General features: G+C 30.5%; 1 protein-coding gene across 1 annotated transcript in view; it reads right to left on the reverse strand.

The window, feature by feature from the left end:
• Window positions 1–15000, reverse strand: part of LOC137648386 (uncharacterized) — a 112682-nt gene that overhangs the window by 29553 nt on the left and 68129 nt on the right. The gene's annotated exons all lie outside the window — the stretch shown is intronic.

Consider the following 15000-nt stretch of genomic DNA (forward strand, 5'->3'; position numbering starts at 1 on the left):
TCTAACCTCCCTTCTCCTTACGTCGGCCTTTATTCTATCACATCCAATTAAAGATATTTCGATTTACTGTTTAACAAATTGAAATATTTCCTAAATTCCCTTAATCTCTATCCAAACTTGACGACCATCTTTATTCTATTCAACGTCAACTCGTATACGTCTATTTCGTTTTTAGTTTATTTAAATAAAATTAATTTTCAATCCCCCCATGTAATTTTTTATTTTCATTTCATCTTAAATAAAGTCAATTAGTTATTTTACCCTATACTGATTCTAAGGTTTAAGCAACTGTCTTTTTTGATAATGCTTAAGCCAAGGTAAATCGATCAAGTTCTTGGCCAATCAGAGTTAATCTTGTACCCACACCAATCATCATCAAGGAACTGGGTATATCTTATTGCAATAAGTCCAACGAAATCGATTAATATCATGAGCAATTGCAATTAATGTTATATCCGGCTTAATGTTACCTTACTTTACTTTTACGTAATTCTAATCGGAAATTATCCCAAAAAATCTACTATTCTCTTCCGTATTTCAGTGAAATACAGACAACCGTAGTTTTTACACTACTTTGTTATTATCTTTTACGGGTTGGTGACCGCAATGTCACTCCTTTACGTCAATATATCCGTTTCTTCAAAAGATAAATGCGGGGCAACATTTATTCTAGGATTTTTACCGTTTTGACGGCAATTTTTTAACAGTGTATGTTGGTTCCAATGAGTTTAAACCATCAGTAACTATTCTTGTGTCAACAAGAACGAATAATAACAATTCTCTAATATCACAAGAGGGTCTTCCCCTCTCTTTTATTCTTCTTCAGTACTTCTCTTTCTCCCTATTTCCTTAATCTTTCCCATCCCGAGTACCTGCCTTTAAGCTATAAACTGTATTGTATCCAGGGGTACTCTTCCTTTCCCCATTTTCCCCACTTCGCTATCTTTATTATTATTATTATCGTGTCAATAAGGATATCTGATTTTATTCCATGGCATTGAAGCCAAGGGAAATCAATTGATTAGAATACTCCTCGCGAACACCACATCCTCGCCTTCAAGCTCAACAACTACTGTAACTTGTAACTTCATACTACCGCATTCAAGCCACGTAAACCAATAAGCCATTTACCCCAAAGGAATTCCCTTCGCTAACCACCTAAATAACGAAATAAAAACCTCTTTCAATACAAGAATAATTTATATACAAAATTAAAAATACAATAAAAATCAAATCCATAAAAATATCAATTATTACAGGTGTAAACAACCACGGAATTTCCTTCGCTAACCACCTAAATAACGAAATAAAAAACCCTTTCAATACAAGAATAATTCATATTGAAAATCAAAAATACAATAAAAATCAAATCCATAAAAATATCAACTATTCCAGGTCTAAACAACTACGGAATTCCCTTCGCTAACCGCCTAAATAACGAAATAAAAAACCCTTCAATACTAGAATAATTTATAATCAAAATTAAAACTACAATAAAACAAAATCAAATCCCAAAGAATATCTAAACAACCGCTGAAGGTCAATCGTCAAATCAGCCCATTATACTGTCCTTTTCCGGTTGTCAGAGTCGTTGTCTAACCTCTGCATTTTGGTTATTTATCATTCGGAAGGGAACTTCGTTTAGTGTGGAATAACTGAGGTGATTAAGTGTTCTGTCCCGAGGAATTAAACGGGCGACATCCTGAGATCGTGATGCAGGTAATTCCATAAATTTCATTTGTCTTTCTTTTCTTGTTTGCGACATGAAGGTTTGAAAATTTAACGGCAGTTCGTTAAATTTTAAACAATTTCTTTTGTATGAGTGTATATATATATATATATATATATATATATATATAATATATATATATATACATATACTGTATATACATACATATATATACATATACTGTATATACATACATATATATACATATACTGTATATACATATATATATATATATATATATATATATATATATATATTTATATCTATAAAAAGATATATATATATATATATATATATATATATATATATATATATATATATATATATATATATATATATACACTTAGATTCACAAGTCCGCCGACACTCAAGGGGAATCGTCCGTCAGAGGTCTCTAGTGTTACCATGACAAAACAAAGAAAGAGTTGGTCTTCTTACTACCTTCAAGGAAATGGGCGGAGACTTGTCCAACCTTAGCAAACGCTTAAAAATATTACAATTCGAGTTACCACATTTCATACTGTGGAATCATTTGTCCCTCGAGTATTCACGACAAATACACAAAACACACACACACACACACACACACACACATATATATATATATATATATATATATATATATATATATATAAAACTATTTTTACTATTCTTTTGAGGAGCCCAGTAGACACTTTCAATGGATGGGTAGGTGGCGGGGAGGAGGAGGAGGTAGGTAGGGGGGAGGGGCGGGAATTACTCCTCCCGGGGCAGTCCGACACTGAAGAATTTGAGGAAACAAGGAATTCATTTGTATTTTAGAGGTTGTGGAAAGAGGTTAAAAAAATCTTGATACAACTTGTAAAATATTGTATCATTGCCTCAATCTAATTTGATAACAGTTAATGTTCCATGAAATCTTGCTAACCTATTTCATGATTAGTTTATTTGTAGTAGCTAGTAGCAGCCGAATAAATAGCCGTTGTTGTTCTAAGGTTGATTAGTACCCAAAGATAAATATTAACTTTGCATAATAAGTAATCTGTGATGGAAACAGTAAATACTGATGACTGCATAGCACTTTGAATACAATCAGAATTTAGTTTATTGAATCAAAAAGGAATTGTATTGCGGTAAATGAGACCACAATTACATTCTAGCAAAACCTTTGAGAAATTTGCTTTATTGATAAATCATATAAAAAAGTCTCTTGTTCTCAGAACGACATATTTTTTCTAGATTTTGTAATGAAAGTAAGAAATACTAATTTCCCCGTAATATATTCTCTAATTTTCCAAAAAAAAATATAAGCGCAGGGGGCATGAGCACAAAATGATTTCCTACACTATTACCTTGGCTGTAAGTTATCATTGATTATGTAATTACTAGTAGCTTTATCTTCAGAAAATTACGTAGCTTGATCACGCTGACTTCTAATAATCGTGATTCAAATAGGCGTAAGTCTCCATGATCAAGTTCCTATTTGTGTTCCATTCATTCATTCTTTATTCATTCGTTTATTAAACATCCTCGGTATTTAAAAAAAAAAAAATGCCTTTTTCGCCGGTATTCGTCTTAGGCCGTCAATTTTAGTTCCTAGTTTCTCACTATCTCTCCAGAAAAGAAATCTATCCTGAGCGGCAGAAAGAAACGCTTTCACTTGACCATTCTAACCTGGAACCTTTCGAAATTTGAAGCCAAGACGAGATATTCCTTAGCTGGATTAGAAAATCCGGCATTTTGAGCACTATTTCACTCACCTTTTTTATACAATTTCAATCACATTCCTTTATAATTATTCCAGTTAACGAAAATATCTTGGTTGATTTTAAAGCAAACGGGTAAATTATCCTACAGAGTACTTTCGTAATGAGCATATCAATTGGAAAACTTGTGGTATATGGAGGACTACAGAACATAATGATCTATAGTAACTAAATAGTATAACTTCGAGCCGGACAAATGTCGGTATAAAGATTCATTCTAACGAATCCTTCAAGCACTCATAAGACAACGACTCTCTAATTAAAGCTATTATTGTTCCAAAATCTACCATTATGTGGATGAGCATTTAAGTCTAACTCGATGATAACTATCTCCAATTTTGTCATAGGGCCTCAGTAATTATCAAGTAAATTAAAGCTCCCTTAATAAAGATTGAATTAGTAACACAGCAAAGATTTTACAGTTTATATTTAAAATTCTAGTTTAAATGTCAATGCCAATCGTTCTTAGCCACAAATATGGGCGGAAAAGGAAAAGTAAAAACTTTTATGAATAAAGGGCAAGTGGGTTGTGAACTAAAGACTGAGATGGCACATCCCCTTGAATCTGAATGACTTGGGAAATATTTTACAGTAAAGTATCCTTATGTATTTCAAAATGATCCTATCTATGAATATCTAAAGGCCTATGAAAGTCTTTAGCAATCAATTTAGCATTATAAAACTAAGTTTTTGGAAGCATAATGCAATAATTTTTATTGGAAACATTGCAATATCAAGCGAAAATCTCTCCTGATATGCATGAATGTCTAGAAATCAATTTATATGGTGACTAATTACTACATTCACTACTGCAATCTCTCTCTCTCTCTCTCTCTCTCTCTCTCTCTCTCTCTCTCTCTCTCTCTCTCTCTCTCTCTCTCTCTCTGTGAATGTCCTCAAGGCTCGTATAACTCATTTATGGCGTTTTTATGAATACTTTACAGCATCGAGCCATAAATGAAACTGGAACAGGATTAATGTCAGATCTCCGAACAATAGCAAAACACCCACTAATAGCAAGGTGGTTGTTATTTGTAAAGGGTTGGTTTGTCGGCTTCAGGAGAAAGGAATAACTGTAAAGTTCTATTGGGTTCCGTCTCATATTGGTATTTCATTAAATGAAGTTGCCGACAATATGGCCAAGGAGGCCACAAGAAAGCCTGACATTGAGATAGAAACCTCTATGAGCCTTAATAGAATAAAACGAGGAATGAAAATAAAACGAGAGGTTTGGGGAACAGAAAAGGCTTTAAAGATCTTGGATGAGGGCAGCGTCAGTATGAGGCATTATTTGCTTGTTACTGAAAATACTAATGTTACATACGGCAAGGTCCTTTCTAAAGTTAATAATTTTGTTATGAGAATGAGGTTGGGGTATAATTATTGTTGGCAATATATTGATGGTGATGGTATACTCTGTAGATTGTGTGGTGAAGCATACTCGCATACTCTACATCATTATATGTTAGAATGTGATAAACTTAGGGAATTTAGAAATGTTTCTATTGATAGTGTTACTGAGCAAGTTTGCTTTATCTTGAATAATAATATCACAAAAAAAATTGTTAACAAGTTTCCTAGGTTTTACTGGAATAGATAAAGGAGCATTGTAATAAGTTTTGTTGGGGATACATTAGCATGCTAATACATCCCATTTGATGTATCTATATGTCAATAAACTTTTTTGAATTTGAATTCAAATCTAATGTAGCTGTTCACGGAAGGAATTGTTAAGTTATGCCACTCCATTATTTTCTACATGCTTATACAGATTATATATATATATATATATATATATATATATATATATATATATATATATATATACATATATATATATACACACACATATATATATATATACATATATATATATATATATATATATATATATATATATATATAATGTGTGTGTGTGTGTTTTGTGTATTTGCATTGGATAGTTGAGATGTCATATGATACCACTGCATAAAATATGGCAACAAGATTTGTTATATTTTCCAGCGTTCGCTGAGCTTGGACAAGGTTCCGCCTATTTTCTAAGAAGTAGTAAGAAATTCAACTCTTTATTTGTTTTGTCATGGTAACACTAGAGACCTCTGACGAGCGATTCTCCTTAAGTGTCGATGGACTTTTGAATCTAAGTGTACACACACACACACACATATATATATGTGAGATTTCGCCTGGGGCTCTGATCCCGAGGTCGTTAAGAGAATCCAGACATTAATATATCAAAATATATATGGCTTATTTGAATATGAAAAACACGTAAAAATGTGCAAAATTTATCATATATATATATATATATATATATATATATATATATATATATTACAGATATATATATATATATATATATATATATATATATATATTACAGGTGTATATATATATATACATATATATATATATATATAAAATATATATATATATAAATATATATATATATGTGTGTGTGTGTGTGTTTGTTTGTACGTGGTTTTCTAAGTGCGATCAACAGCTTTCTTAAATACCAGGCTCGCGAATACAGACTAACCTTGCATTGGTTAAATAATTGTTTGTTCTATATCTGCGAAGTAAAGCAACCATTTAGATACCTGACTGTTATATGATTGTCGTGGTCCTTAACGAGTCTATAAAACTGAAGATTACGTAGGTAATAATGATGTATATATGCCTCTGTGTGTTGCTGTTGTTGTTGTTGTTGTTGTTGTTGTTGTTTCAGTAGTGATAATAACAATGCATATTATCGTTATAATTAAAAAATATTCTGAATTAACAAGAAGACAGTGTGTTTAACGTGTTAATGAAAGGCATCGCTATAAGCGCGATAAGGATTGAAAAGAAAATGGTGTTCGATATTATTATTGTTATCAGTTGCTAAGCTACAACCCTAGTTAGAAAAGCAGGATGCTATAAGCGGGTTTAACGTGTGGCTGAAAGGCATCGCTACAAACGCTATGAGGATTGTAAAGAAAATGGTGCTTGACCTTACATAATCAGCAGGTTTGCCGTGTTGCTGAAAGGCATCGCTATAAGTGCTATAAGGATCGCAAGTCTTATCATGGAGAGTAATCTTGTATATCAATTATTTTAGTTTTTCGATATTTAGTTTAGTCACAAGAAAAGCATTTTTACATATATTGGTTAAATGTTGAGTATCAAATAGCAGCTGATTATCTGTGTTGGCGTTTTTATCGCTTCATTAAACTTCATATATCTAGAGTGAGCTGAATATCCTTAAATATATAAATTCATCTTTATCTTTTCTATTTATTAATATTATTATTATTATTATTATTATTATTATTATTATTATTATTATTACTTGCTAAGCTATAACCCTAGTTGGAAAAGCAGGATGCTATAAGCCCAGGGGCTCCAACAGGGAAAATAGCCCAGTGAGGAAAGGAAAAAAGAAAAAAGAAAATATTTTAAGAAGAGTGACAACATTAGAATAAATATTTCCTATATAAACTATATAAACTTTAACAAAACAAGAGGGAGGGAAATTAGATAGAATAGTACGCCCGAGTGTACCCTCAAGCAAGAGAACTCTAACCCAAGACAGTGGAAGGACATGGTACAGAGGGTATGGCACTACCCAAGACTAGAGAACAATGGTTTGATTTTGGAGTGTCCTTCTCCTAGAAGAGCTGCTTACCATAGCTAAAGAGTCTCTTCTACCCTTAGCAAGGGGACAGTGGCCACTGAACAATTACAGTGCAGTAACCCCTTGGGTGAAGAGGAATTATTTGGTAATCTCAGTGATGTCAGGTGTATGAGGACAGGAGAATATGTAAAGAATATGCTAGACTATTCGGTTTATGTGTAGGCAAAGATAAAATGAACCGTAACCAGAGAGAAGGATCCAATGTAATACTGTCTGGCCAGTCAAAAGATGCTGTAACTCTCTAGTGGTAGTATCTCAACGGGTGGCTGGTGCCATGGCCAACCTACTACCTATTCGGCAACCTTAATGCTTTCGACAAAACCCTTTCTCATACATCAATTTATCCTTATGAATTATCTGTAATTATAGAGATTAAGTTATTTTTCCCATAATTGGAATTGAATAATCTCTTTAGCGCTGATTCATATATAACCCAGTTAAGATATAAGGACACATGTCGGAGCATCACTTCAATGGAATCAAATTTCGTCTCGATAAAGCCAAAATTAGCAGATGAAGAGAGGAAAATAGTGAGGCTTCTTCGGTCTCATTTTCGGTGAATTCTTGAATCTTCAGTGAGAATTTCCTATCGCTAATTAGGACACAGAATTTATCCATTGATCTGTTTCCAGCTTGTTGCAGCTTTTCATGTAACATTTCCATAAGATCGAGACGTTTCTATGTGGTAGTAGGTTGGCCAAGGCACCAGCCACCCGTTGAGATACTACCGCTAGAGAGTTATGGAGTCCTTTTAGTGGCCAGACAGTACTAAATTGGATCCTTCTCTCTAGTTACGGTTCATTTTCCCTTGCTAACACACATACCGATTAGTCTGGCCTATTCTTGACAGATTCTCCTCTTTCCTCATACACCTGATAACACTATGATTACCAAACAATTCCTCACCACCCAAGGGGTTAATTACTTCACTGTAATTGTTCAGTAGCTACTTTCCTCTTGGTAAGGGTAGAAGAGACTCTTTAGCTGTGGTAAGCAGCTCTTCTAGGAGAAGGTCACTCTAAAATCAAACCATTGTTCCCTAGTCTTGGGTAATGCCATAACCTCTGTACCATGGTCTTCCACTGTCTTGGGTTAGAGTTCTCTTGCTTGTTTTTTTTTTTAAGTTTTTATAGTTTATATACGAAATATTTATTTTAATGCTGTTACTATTCTTAAAATATCTTATTACTCCTTGTTTCCTTTCCTCACTGGGCTATTTTCCCTGTTGGAGCCCCTGGGCTTATAGCATCCTGCTTTTCCAACTAGGGTTGTAGCTTAGTAAGTAATAATAATAATAATAATAATAATAATAATAATAATGATTCATTTTACATCAAAAGTATTGATGATAAGGAGACGATAGAAATTTAAGTTAGTTAAATCTGTTTTTTTTTTTTTTTAACATTTTAACATTACCATTTTTTTATTCTTTTTATATTTCCCGATTTTTATATAATTTATCTTACCAAACCCGGCCCAAACATTATTAATTTCATAAAACTTGAATCATTACTTCTAGCACTTCTTTTCTTGAATCGGTGGACTTCAGAAGTTTAAATTTGCTGCAAATGTTTTTATGTTGAACAGACTGACATAAGTCTCGCTTTAAGTTTATATATGACAGATCTGTTTTAATGTTGTTACTGATCCTAAAGTATTTTATTTATTACTTCCTTTCTTCACCGGGCTATTTTTCCCTGTTGGAGCCCTTGGTCTTGTAGTATCGTGCATATCCAGCAAGGGCTGTTGGTAAGCTAGTAATAAAAAATGTAATAATAATAATGATACGTGTGTGTGTGTGTGTAAGCGTTTCTGTGGACAGTTTGGAACCATGAAATCCAATGAATAGTCGTGCCAAAATTTGGTTAATTTTAGATTATGTTTTTGCGTAAACATGAACTAAGGTCATTTTTCCATCGGATAATCCCTTAAGGATAAAATCTAAAATATCAGAGAGAGAGAGAGAGAGAGAGAGAGAGAGAGAGAGAGAGAGAGAGAGAGAGAGAGAGAGAGAGAGAGAGAGAGATAGAAGAAGAAAATAGAGAGATGGAAGAGAGGAAGAAAGATAGAGAGAGAACAAGAATATACTTCGTCAAAGAGAATTATGATACACTATGAACATAAAAAAAAACACGAACGCTGAACATTTAAAGAAAAGTTGTTGATATATTTATCATTGAGAAAATATAATCTTAATTCCATTTTGATAATGCATCACTTTCAATTGGAATTGTACTAGATTGTTGACACAACAATTTATAGATATTTGGATGCCACGATAATTTTTTCTTATAATATCCTCTATATAAGAAACGAAAGTAAATTAGGAGATTAAGTTACGAGTGAATTATAAAAGCTTTAAATTTTGAATAATGTATAGATTTCGGTATATGTACAGTATATTGTGTAACATATATATACTTTATGTATACATGTAGATGTATTTGTGTGTGGGCTATGTATATGAGTACCCATCTCTGGTGATATATAATAAATTAAAACACATGCAGATATACGGCTTTAATCATATATATGTAAATTTATATATACATGTATATATATGTATGTATGTATGTATATGTATATGTATATATATATATATATATATATATATATATATATATATATATATATATATATATATATATATATATATATATATAAAGGGCTAAACATCTTTGTCCTGCAGTAGTCTAAAAAGGGCTGCGTTTGTTATTTCTGTTGTGTATAAATATATATATATATATATATATATATATATATATATATATATATATATATATATGTATATATATATATATGTGTGTGTGTGTGTGTACATACATACATATATAGAGATATATATATATATATATATATATATATATATATATATATATATCTATATATGTATGTACATATATATATAAATATGCATGTACATATATATATATATATATATATATATATATATATATATATATATGTGTGTGTATATACATATATATGTATATATACACCAATGCATAGATACGCAAAAAGAACCACGCACATACACACACACACACACACATATATATATATATATATATATATATATATATATATATATATACACACACATACATATCAAATAGAATCACTTGTCTGTCACTTAACACATGGCATATAGTTGAACACTATGACACGCCACTTAACACTTGGCATACTGTTTAGCACTAACATATTATGACATATAGTTGTATTTACCATTTTGTGCGTCAAACATATAATATTTACTCCTTGCAAAACGTCATTCTATGATCTTTCATTATCACAAATTCCATTACTGGATTTAAAATCAATTATATTCTAACAAATTATGAGAACTTATGCCTTTGATGTCAATTTTCTTTGCTGTCATAATTTATATTTCTTAATTACATTTATTCTAGAAAATAAAAGCCATTCCATAAAATATCTCATCTAAGAGGGTTTAAGTGATAAAAACAATGAATACTGTAATTAAAGATGAATAATTATGGTAATTCAAAGTCATTACATACTAGCTGCTGTAATCATTTAGACAGAAATGGGGTCATTAATTTTGTTTGTTTATATACATTAATTGTAAAGAGAATTAATAAACTATAATGAATATCGAACAACAATGGTAGATATGATATAAAGAAGTGAAAAATGTAGGCTATGTATGAAAAAATGTAAAAGAATTATGATATATAGGTATGGTAATCGCGCAATAAAAGTATAAATGAAAGAGGTTAATGGGGGATATAATTCTAAATGTTTGTATGAAGATTTAAGGGAAACACGCCTGAGAGGATATAAACATAAAAAAAAAAAAATATCTTTAGGACTTTTACTTAAGACGAAGAAAGTTATTATATATGACTGCTGTAAAAAGAACAATATTTTTGGAAAAAGGATAAGAAGATCTTAAGTGAATGAATAGTAGTAAAGAATTAAGATTAAGACTTTGATTAATAGAAAGGGATATAAATGAGGAAGAGAGATAATGAAGAAAGTTTAAACAAGAATTTTAATTGATTTGTTAGGATGATTAAGATGTCATAATAGTAACAAAAAGAACAAGTAATGAAAAGCATTAATAAAAAATCTATAAATATCTAGGAATAATATTCAATATTGAATAGATAGGGGGAAAGGGATATAAATGAGGAAGAGAGATATGAAGAAACTTTAAACAAGAAATGTAATTAACTTGTTTGGATGATTAAGGTGTCATAATAGTAACAAAAAGAACAAGTAGTGAAAAAGCATTAATGATAAATATATAGATATTTAGGAATAATATTCAATATTGAATAGATAGAAAATTTATCGAATTTTATTTGCAAGATACAAATAATCGATAAATTTCCTTCCTACCGTCAGTCACTACTCAAAATAGCTGATTATAATAAGAAGGTAATAATTTTTATTGATAAAATTAGATCAAGGTAAAGTATCATTGTTATAACAATATTCAAGAAAATTTTAATTGTATCATGTCATATATAAAATGTATTTTATATGTATTATGAAATATATTATTGTATGTATATATGTATATTATGCATACATATTTACATATATACAAACACATTTATAATATATATATATATATATATATATATATATATATATATATATATATTCATATATGTATATATATATACATATATATATATATATATATATGAGTGTGTATGCGCATAAAAATACATATATATGTACAAGTATACATATGCATGCATATATATATTGATATATATGTATGTATATATAGATTTGGTATATATAGATACATTTGTACATGTATACATATACATGCATATATATATATATATATATATATATATATATATATATATAGATTTATATCTAGTTATTTATGTATATGTATATATACATGCATATACTCTGATATATATATATATATATATATATATATATATATATATATATATATATATATATATATATATATATATATATATATATATATATATACAACGTATTTATATTTGTTGCCACTGAGCTGTAGAAAAGGAACATAAATACGAATTTTTGACCGAGCGCTTTCGTATTGTCATACTTCTTCTGGGACAATTGGTACAAAAAGTCAGTAACAGTTTCATAGTCCCCTCTATAATAGTAATTAAAAAATAGAATACAAAAATCATTAAAATACAACAAACATAAAAAAAAAATTGCTCTATAGACAGTTATGAAAACATAATTGTTTAACTACGTTGTTTAAAAGCAGTTCGTCGAGTTTATACAATCTAGGGGTCCCGTTGATCAATTCTGCAGTTTTTTTTTTTTTCTTTTTTTTTTAATACAGGATTCTAAAACATTAAGTTTTATCAGATCCTTGCAATACAGTATATCTTTTGTCTCTTTTCAATTAATAGTATCTCCACGTTATTTATTTTTTCTTCGTTAGTTTTTTTGGTCGCTGCAACCTTACTATCCTTATGAGTTAAGGATGGGTGGTTGGGGGAGTATATAGGTCTATCTGCTGAGTCAACGGCAGCCATTGCCTGGCTCTCCTTGGTCCTAGCTTGGGTGGAGAGGGGTCTTAGGCGCTGATCATTTAATATATGGTCATTCTCTAGGCAATGTCACTGTCCCTTGCCTCTGCCATTCATGAGTGACCTTTAGACCTCTAAAGGCTAAATGTTTGAGCTGTTGACTAGAGAATTGTGTATTAATTTGAAAATATTTTCATACTTTGTAAAGTTTCTTATAATTTTCCATCGTTTGAATTATGCAAGTCTTAGATACTTGCATGAAAATTATCAAAAAAAAATAAAGAACAGAAATGTCGTAGTGGACATGTTTTGATTAACATTGAAGATTACGTAGAATTTTTAAATTAAAACTATTGTGTTGAAATGAATTACTTGTTCCGTTTCCTGTTCGAACATTATGCTCGTATTGTTCTGATCTGGTTTCGAGATCTCTTCCACTTTCAATGTCATATCTTTTTTATTAAAGTGATTGCATGGAATCTCATAAACACAACCATTGTTTTGTTGAAATTAATTTATAATGTAGATATTCTTCTGAATACTATTCTCGAATGCAACATTAACATCTTTCATTACAGTGATTGCATGGAATCTCACAAATGCATAAACACATCCATTGTTTTGTGCAGGTGAATTTTTAATCTATATATTCTTCTATTATTCTTGAACACAACATTAATCCTGAAAGTTTACATTAATTTAGAAATATTCATTAACACTAAAAGTTTTCATTAATTTAGAAATATTCATTAACACTAAAAGTTTTCATTAATTTAGAAATATTCATTAACACTAAAAGTTTTCATTAATTTAGAAATATTCATTAACACTAAAAGTTTTCATTAATTTAGAAATATTCATTAACACTAAAAGTTTTCATTAATTTAGAAATATTCATTAACACTAAAAGTTTTCATTAATTTAGAAATATTCATTAACACTAAAAGTTTTCATTAATGTAGAAATATTCATGAAGTGATTTTGGAAAGATAAAATAAGAAGGTTTTTTTTTCATAATAAAATCAGTTTTAGAGACAGGTTCATAAAAGGTTTTCCTTGTTTTGTAGAAAGCTTTGTCGATAGAATTCCCCGGGTATTGTAAATTACCTGCAATTTCTCGGTTCTTCCTAAGATCTGCTTCAAGGAATTCAGGGCAACTGACCTGTAGCACCCTTTAAAACAGAAGAATATACCATCAGTTTTGTTCTAAGATGATTCCAGTAAAGATGAACGTAAGAATTCACATTTATCGGTTTGCTATACACCATTGAAAACTCTTAATTTTAATAGGAAATTCTCTGTAAAGATATACTGTTCTCAGCCGTATTTCAGTAAAATACAGGCGACCGTCATTTTACCATTTATCGGTTTGCTATACACTATCACAAAAGCGTAATTTTAATAGGAAATTCTCCGTAAAGATATACTGTTCTCAGCCGTATTTCAGTAAAATACAGGCGACCGTCATTTTACCACACTTCATTATATTTTACTGGTTGGAGACAGTGATATCACTCCTTTACGTCAATATAACCGTTATTCATGACATGATTTTTTGCCGATATTTTACGGCGAATTTTTAACAGTGTAGACTGGTAACTTAAAATCTCTCTATCATTTCTTAAAACTAACGCATCTAAAAAGGCCAACCTATCATCGACTTCTAATTCAATGGTAAATTTTATAGCCAAATCATTTATTACCATTAAATATCTCTTCTCGTCTTTATTGATGGGCCAAGTACAGAATACTGAGTACCCGTCTTTTTTTTTTTCTTTTCTTCAAATCCATATAAAGATTACTTAGTAATAAAAATAAAGCGTTGTTTAGTGGCATCCCAAATATTTTTTCATAATACTTTTTTCCGAAGACGAATTTCCAACCCTTGATGCATAGTTTTATTAATTCTATGATGTTGCTGGAGTCCACAGAAAGTATATTTTTCCATTTCTTTCTTTTAGACATTCGAGTACTTCATTTAATGGTACGGTTGGCTTCATTAATTCCGGTACACTTCACGGTAAGCCAAGGAGACGCCTGACAGTTATGCATTGTAGTTGATAACACCGTGCTTAACAAATGAGAAACTATTGGCAACGCTATCAACTGTATATTGTAGCAGGTAATGCTGTTTTTAGCTATAGAAAAACTTTTTGATGGTTATTTCCTTAATAACACTTCATAGAATTAATAAAAATGCTTTTGATCAGGTGTTTACAAGCTCAGCAACTTTATATTACAGGCAGCGTTGCCAACAGTTTCTCTTCTGCTAAACACAGCGTTACCAGCTTCAATGTACAGCTGTACAGCTGTCCAGCTGTCAGAAGTCTCTTC

This window comes from Palaemon carinicauda, chromosome 10, assembly GCF_036898095.1.
Source record: "Palaemon carinicauda isolate YSFRI2023 chromosome 10, ASM3689809v2, whole genome shotgun sequence".
Lineage (NCBI taxonomy): Eukaryota > Metazoa > Arthropoda > Malacostraca > Decapoda > Palaemonidae > Palaemon > Palaemon carinicauda.